We start from the raw sequence: 6,000 nt of genomic DNA, 5'->3' as shown, positions 1-6,000 counted from the left end.
GGGCACTGCTCTCCTGGGGATGGCTGAACACCTGCCTGCCCTTGGGAAGCAGCGAATCAATTCCTTGTTTTGCTTTGTTTGTGCACATGGCTTTTGGTTTTCCTATTAAACTGTCTTCATTTTAACCCACGAGTTTTCCAGCTTTTACCCTTCCACATCTCTCCCCAGTTCCTCTGGTAGGGCAGCGAGAAAGGTGCTGCGTAGGGCGTGGCTGCTGGCTGGGGCTAAACCAAGGGAGTTGGATAATAAGAAAATAAAAGGTTCTTCAACCAGAGGATGGCTTGACCACCGGCACGGGCCCCCCAGGGAAGTGGTCACAGCACCAAGCCTGACCCTGTCAGAGTTCAAGAAAGGCTCGGACAACGCTCTCAGGCACACGATGTGATTCTAGGGGTGCTCTGTGCAGGGCCACAACTCGGAACTGACGATGCCCACAGGTCCGAACTGGGGACAGTCTCCAATTCCGGTTCTGTGACGCCGCTGAGGGCGGGCGGGCGGGGTCGCGGGGAGCCGCGGTTCCTCCCCGCGCCGCCCGCGCCTGTGCCTTTAAGCGCGGCCGGACGCGCGGCGCGGCGCCTGCGCGGAGCCGCCGTGACCCCGCCGCCGTCGGCGCCGCCGCTGACTATCGGGGCGCCCCGTACGCCCCCCGGCGGCGGCAGCGCCAGGGCCGGCCCCACTGCCGGGCACCCCCGACCCACCCTCCGCCCCCGGCCGGGGCGATGGAGGAGCGGCCGGAGCGGGGCGGTGGACCCGGCGCGGAGGGCCCGGCGTCGGTGGCGGAGATCCGGGCTCCAGGCCCTCGGCCGCTGCGTCTGCTAGAGTGGAAGGTGTCGGTGGGGGCGGCGGTGCAGATCGGGTCGGTGCTGGCGCTCTGCGCCCCGCTGCCGCCGCCGTCCGCCCCGCGCCCCGCCGGCCCCGCCGCCGCTCCGCCGCCGCCCGCGGCCAGCGGCGCCTCCGCCCGCTCGCAGCGCGGCGGCCCCGAGCGCAGGCTGCGCGCGGAGCGGCCCGGCGTGGTGCGCGAGCTCTGCGCGCGGCCCGGCCAGCTCATCGCGCCCGGGTGAGTGCGGGCGGGCGGCGCGGGCAGCCGCGGCGGGACGCGGCGGAGCGCGGCTTCCCAGGGGCCGGGCCGGGCCCTGCTCACAAAGGCCCTTCCTCCGGGGCTGTGCGCAGGGAAGGCGCCGTGCGAGGAGGAGGAGGAGGAGGAAGCGGCCGGGGAGGTGCCGAGGGATCGTGGTCCACTCCCCGTGGTGTTTCGGAGCTGAGCCCTTCGGTGTGAGCGAGCTCTGTCTCAGAGAGCGCCTACGTCCCTCCTGCTGTGTGGGGGGTTCTCGAAGCACTGCGCTTACACTACTTAGAAATCACAAAACCGCAGAATGAGTTAGGTTGAAAGGGACCACAGTGGTGCAGCGTCGCCCTACGGTATGTTGAACGGGATTACATCCAGATGGTTCTGGGATATATGCAGTGAGGGAGGCTCCACAGTCTGGGGAACCTCTTCTAATGGACAGTCACCAGCATGATAAAGAAGTTGTTCCCCGTGTCCAGGCAGAACTTCCCGTGCATCAGTTTCTACCTACTGCCTCTTCTCCTAATATACTTTTCTTACTTTGGCTGTTAGGTTGGTGCAAAACTCGGGGAATAAACAGATCATTCTGTGCTCCATAGAAGGAATTTTAATGGGAAACAACAGTGCAGCGAGGCATTTTAAAATTAAGTACCTTACGCGTAATATTAGCAGTCTAAATGTTTTTAATGCTGTCGATATTTTAATGTATAAGACTTCACAAGTACAACCACGATTTTATCTTTCAGAAGAGCAAGGGACTTTTTCCCCTGCAGTTTAGCAATGAGTCTGTCTTGATAAAGCTGAATGTTTGTTGACTTTTAAATTCTTAAATGCCTGATAGATAGGGGGCGCTCCGATTTCTAGGTTAAGTTGGGCGAATAGCCTGCTACCTTGTACTTTAAGCAGATTTATTCTTTCTCAGTAGGAAACCAGTTAAACAATGTACTTCCTCTCTTTTATGACAGCAAGATATTTACTTTGATTGCAGTTGGTGAGAGCAGCCAGGCCTAAACTTTCTTGATTGAAATTCACTAGTATATGCAAAACATCTGTGTTTGAGGGCTCTGAAAGGTTCAAGAAAAAGACCAGTCTGATACATTTTTGTATCAGTCAGATAATGTGCTACTGAGGAGGTGCAAGCTGTGTGTTTCTTGCTATAGAGATAGCTCTTTCTGAGGTAAGATGGTGGCTTTCCTTTTGTGCTGCATCAGCATTCTGTTCTTGCATCTGGCGCAGCATGGGCTGTCTTTAATACCAATGTAGAACAAAGGTACTGTCAGTGCTAGGTCAGACTAAAAAAGATCTTCAAAGTGCAAGCTGAAATTTTAAAACGCCATATGCATGAGGAAATTCATGTTGGTAGCACTGAATAAAAGGGGAGATAACTTTATCTAGGTTTTTCATTGTGCTAGCTAAGCACTTGGAAGGAAAATCAAACTAAAAATATTGTAAGTGAGAAATATAATCAATTTAAAGTAGTCTGGGTCTGCTGCTGATTTAGTAGCATTTTAGTTTTAGCTTTGCTCAATGTTATCTTCATGGACAGGAATGCACCAATTTTTATACACTGTTTTTACTGGATTTGTCTTGTCATGAGTCGCTTGATTATAATTAATAAGTCCTTGCTTTGAAACAATTAGAATATAAATGGCGTTCTTTATTACCATTGTTCTTGGCTTCTGGAATATTTACATCTTACACAACTGAAAGATTGAATTCGATATTGACCATTGCTAGGCATTATGCTTCTGGAATTCTGACTTTTCAGCGAGGTTCCTCTGTTGCTTGTTGCAGTGGTATTTACTGGGTGAGTGCAAGGGAGAAGCTCAAGTGAAGAGGCAGAATAAGCATGACCTAGGGGTAGTAGAACTGGTCAGTAATTGAAGACATAACTACATTTCTTTGGTCACTTAAAAGGTTTTTTTTGCAAACATTCAATCTCTTGCCTGTGGTTTCCCATTTTGTGGAATTGAAATAATAACATTTCACTAACAATATTTCAATATGTGTTAAGATTTTGCATATTAAAACACTGGTGTGATTAAAGTAGGTAACATAGCTGAAATTCATTCATCATCTGCAGAAGATGCCCTTTTTCTAATTCGAACTATCCAGAATGGTAGGTGCCGTGCCACCTTTAGAAAAATGAACTTGGCTGATTTAGTACTGAATTCTGTCTATCTCTAAGATACTTGCAAATATTTTTCAAACACTGAAACACTGTAGAAGTACTGTTTCTACTCAAAGTATTTTTCCATTTCATTAGAACATGAGAACATAAGTTGATCAAACCTTTTTATTTGAGGATAAACAGTATCAGTGGCTGAGTTTTCTTCTTTGTCAGGTCATAATATTTCTGGAAATAAAGGCATCATTTAGCAAAAGTCTCTCCCAGTTACGCAGATACATTTATAACTTTTGATTATTTTTCTTTCATATAAAGTGTGAGATTAAATCTTTTGCTGCATGGAAGTAATTTTGCACATTTATGGCATTTAATTTTTTGTAGTGTTATTACCCACTTTTTAGCATTGACAGGGGTGCAAACTTTCCCCAGGGAAGAGCCCAAGGATCCAGGCAGTAGGTAGGTTTTGCTTATTCTTGCAGAGGTAGGCTTGCACCAGATGTCAGACTGAAACTTGAGAGAAAAGGTGTCTAACCTTTTAGGACTGTAAATAACAAGGAGTACAGGAAGCAGTTAATGAAAGGCCTTTGATGTTAATGAAGCATAATTTTTATGGTTAGCAGGAGCAACAAATAAAATGCCAAAAATCCTGCGCTGCTCTGTGTGTTATTAGTGCCAGTTATCCATTAGAGTTAATAATTCTGAAGCAGCTACAGGTCTGGCAGGATTCTGGGTTGGGTCAGTATTAATACTTTATGCAAATACTTACATAAGCATTTCTAATATAAAATGATTGCCCTACTGATGGGACAGACTATTGAAAGTGTCTTGTTTGGTTCACATTAGAAGAGTCTTCTGAAATATTTGTTACCTATATATTTAACCTGGGTATCTTTGTGTCTTACCACAGCAAATTTTCACCTTTAATAGTGAAAATTCGCATTCTTCTACAGAGTATATTTATGTTGCAATAAAAATCTTTTTTTAACTGTCTGGATCCTAGTGAAGCAAAACTTGTAGTTTCTTGGTTTTGGAGAATATAGCAGGAAAGTAGTGGGGATTTGTTCTCTAAAACAGGATTTTTGTGTCATTGCTTGGTATTTTTCTTGTGCCAGAAATGTGATTATATATTTTTAAAATATCTTATTTTGGTTATCTAATGTCACATAGGCTTGTGGTCTAGTTTACTGTCCACTTAAGGCCATTTCCCAGTATGTATCTTACAGTCTTCCAAGAGGAAAAAATGCCAATAAATTGCAGTTTATTTTAAAATGGTGACACTTCTAACAAACTACAGGAAAAAGCACCTTGCTGTTTGTTTGACACAAATATTTTCATAATATCCTGGCAAATATTTAATGAAGTCATGAGTCTAAAAAACTCCTCAGTACCAAACATTGAGGATTATTGAATAATACTTAACAATCCTAACTTCAATCTCATCCAATTCCTTTTTATGCCTGAATTCATCCCATTATTTTTATAGTAAGTTTCAGTAAGCATCTTTCTGACTTTCATCTCTTTTTTTAAAAATTTTCCCCCACTCCTTTTTGCCATATACTGTGATACCAAGAAACATTACAAGGAGGCTATCTCTCTGGTGTTTGGTTGAGCTGGATAGTGAAAAAGATGCAGGTTCTAAATGAGGGCTTTTGTCTTTCATTGCCTTCTCTTTTGCCTATTCCTAGGCACCTAACAAGTTGGAAGATCATAAGATTATTCATTTTACTGAATGGTAGAAGACAAAGTTCCTTATCTTTACATGGCCATGATTTCACAAAACTTGTAGGAGCTTCTTCATCAAAGAGGATCAAGCTGCTCAGTCAGGTTTGGTTGGAAACGGGCATCAGGCTTGGGATTTACCGGTAGAGTGGTTGTAGCAGCCTTGTGTATGCCATTTTTCTCAGTGCGGCTTTCTCAGACCATGGTTTCCTGGTTACTTCATGCTAATATGAGAGATGGCTGGAAGGGATGCTCAGACTTGAGTGCCTTCAGCTTGCATTGAGTAGGGTGTTGTAAACCATATAGTTATAGTTGGCTTGGTTTCTCATCCTTCCCGCCCAATCTCCTGTAAAATGAGCCATGGTAATCAATTCCCTCATTTTATTCAGTTGCTTCAACCGGAGTGTGGTGTAGGGAAGGGAGGAGTAATTTATCCTTTCAGCAGTAGCCCATAGATGGGTCAGATCAAAGTGATTGTGTATGGAGTCATCAAGGGAATAAATGACATTTAATAAATGACAACATTGGGGAATAACATTTTTGAGGTTGTGTATGTTCCATTCGGCATTTTGTATTATAGTCTTTTATATTATGTATTATAGTCTCTTATAGTAACATTCTTATCCTTACAAGGATCCTCACAAAACAGGGAATTTTCTGCTCTCTTAGTTTGTACTATGAGCTGCTCATCTTAGTTGAGCTCAAGGACTTTTTGCTGTGTGTGAATCTGTGAGCCAGCAGACAGAATGAGATAGCTCATGGTACTGTTTTATCCATCCTATTGTAGAACTACAAGCTGGTTATAGCAGTTTTTTAAAAACATTGGTATGTAGATGTCTGTGCTGGAAATAGATTGTAGTTTTACCCAAACAGTAATGGATTTTCTTTCTTAGTTACTGCTCTCTAATTTCTGTAGGGTATTTTTGAGCTTTACTTTAATACCAGGGTTGTTTAGAAAAGCGGTCTTTTTCAAAGGCAAGTGTGCTTGTTGTTTCTTCTCAGCAAGTGTGACATGGTTTTCTATAGTTTTTCCTCTTCTAAAGAGAAAATGTATGGACAAAAATTTTCATGGGAGGACTGCATTGAG

General features: G+C 44.6%; 1 protein-coding gene across 3 annotated transcripts in view; it reads left to right on the top strand.

Annotated features, from left to right (window-relative positions):
- The first annotated feature begins 950 nt into the window (after nt 1-950).
- CTDP1 (CTD phosphatase subunit 1) overlaps nt 951-6,000 on the top strand; it is a 95,746-nt gene continuing 90,696 nt past the window's right edge. For all 3 annotated transcript variants that reach the window (XR_002467572.3, XR_004147804.2, XM_021553400.2), the window contains exon 1: nt 951-1,057. The gene's annotated coding sequence lies outside the window, so the exon portion shown is untranslated. The remainder of the gene's footprint in view (nt 1,058-6,000) is intronic.

Source organism: Lonchura striata, chromosome 1 (genome assembly GCF_046129695.1).
Source record: "Lonchura striata isolate bLonStr1 chromosome 1, bLonStr1.mat, whole genome shotgun sequence".
NCBI lineage: Eukaryota > Metazoa > Chordata > Aves > Passeriformes > Estrildidae > Lonchura > Lonchura striata.
Note: the sequence above shows the minus strand (reverse complement) of the source record. Positions and strands in the feature narration are given on the sequence as shown.